We start from the raw sequence: 1,898 nt of genomic DNA on the forward strand, positions 1-1,898 counted from the left end.
AAAATCACAATGATATTGCCCAAGTAGCTAATGAAAATCGCAATGATGTCGCCCAAGTAGCTAATGAAATTGCCAATGATATTGCCCAAGTAACTAATAACATTTCCAATGATATTGCCAAAGGAGCTAATGAAAATCACAATGATATTGCCCAAGTAGCTAATGAAAATCACAATGATATTGCCCAAGTAACTAATAAAATTTCCAATGATATTGCCAAAGGAGCTAATGAAAATCACAATGATATTGCCCAAGTAGCTAATGAAAATCACAATGATGTCACCCAAGTAGCTAATGAAATTGCCAATGATATTGCACAACCAGCTAATGAAATTTCCAATGATACTGGCCACATAATTTATGAAAATCGCAATGATATTGCCCAAGTAGCTAATGAAAATCACAATGATGTCGCCCAAGTAGCTAATGAAATTGCCAATGATATTGCACAACCAGCTAATGAAATTTCCAATGATACTGGCCACATAATTTATGAAAATCACAATGATATTGCCCAAGTAGCATATGAAATTTCCAATGATATTGCCAAAGTAACCATTGAAAATCGCAAAATGATATCACCCATGTAGCTAATGAAATATCCAATGATACTCGCCAGACAACTAATGAAAATCGCAATGATATGGCTTTGAAAAGATATGAAATTGGTAATGATAACCACAGGCTACCTTATGAGGGAGGCCCAAAACCTTGCCTACACTTAATGAAAAAGCGCAGCCTTTATGATAATGAAAAAACATGGTAACAGTAATGATTGCCTATCATAAAGAGTGTGGATGGATACACAGGGACCTATAGGCAGTTACCTGTTTTATATGATAACTAGTGGTAGCCACTAGTGGTAGCCGCAGTTTGAGAGCTAGGTGTAGCCTCAGTTTGAGAGCTTTCAGTGCTAGTAACCACGGTGAGAGGGATGTCGACCATTGTAAAGGTCCGAAAGAAGTTGCCAAAGTTCAAAAAATTAGCTGATGAATAAGAAGACCTTTTTACGCGTCAGAACAATTAAACTGGGCAGGAAGGAGAATGCAGTTCTCCTTCTCAGACCTTCGGAGACATGTATGATTGTTTGTACTTATGAGTACAAACGCGAGATTTCGTTCTGACGCTCTAACGTTATCTTATCCGATAATGAGCTTTGTCACTTGTTCCTCGTGCTCGCTCATCGCGGAACGTTCTAAACAACTCAATCAACAAGGCAAACTTGAACGTTGAACGTTGAACATCAATACGCCACTCGTCCTCCTCAAGTCCTCCTCGTCCAAAAAGGCCTTGAGTTGCACCACAAACAGAAAATTCTGTGACTTCTTACAATGTCAAATTGCTACCCACAGAAGTGCGAGATGATCAAGTCCTGCTCAAGGCCTATTCACAGGCCACCACTCTGGAAACACACAACTGTTCGTACACAACCAATACGTCGGTGTAAACCAGAACTCGTTGAAGCACTATGCGAAACCCCCCACATAAACCTACCATAATTGTATGATTTCGACCCTCCTTCGCACTCCTTTGCCCCTCCAGATCCCAATTCCGCCATCCGAGTTTACATGGCCGACATAGTGCAGTCATAATATGGGAATCAAATCGAAGCACCCTCTTCGAGAATTCAGTGAGGATTCAACCGCCTCGGCTTCGACACCATGTAGCTGTTCGAGGAAGTTGTCTGCACGGAGTGATGCTGGTGTAGAGGAGGAACGCGACCTCGATTTTTCCGCCCAAAGCCGCACGAGGACGTAGCCCATCTTGGTCCAAATCACGCAGAGTGACGACCAGAGGCTGGAAATGGAGAATACAAGAGTGCGCCAGTACGAACAAACATGGCAGAGGGAGATGACGCTCCCCCCGACCCTTCCAATCCTCCAAAGTTTTCCTCCCGC

Source organism: Laccaria bicolor, genomic scaffold (genome assembly GCF_000143565.1).
Source record: "Laccaria bicolor S238N-H82 LACBIscaffold_87 genomic scaffold, whole genome shotgun sequence".
NCBI classification, from domain to species: Eukaryota; Fungi; Basidiomycota; class Agaricomycetes; order Agaricales; family Hydnangiaceae; genus Laccaria; species Laccaria bicolor.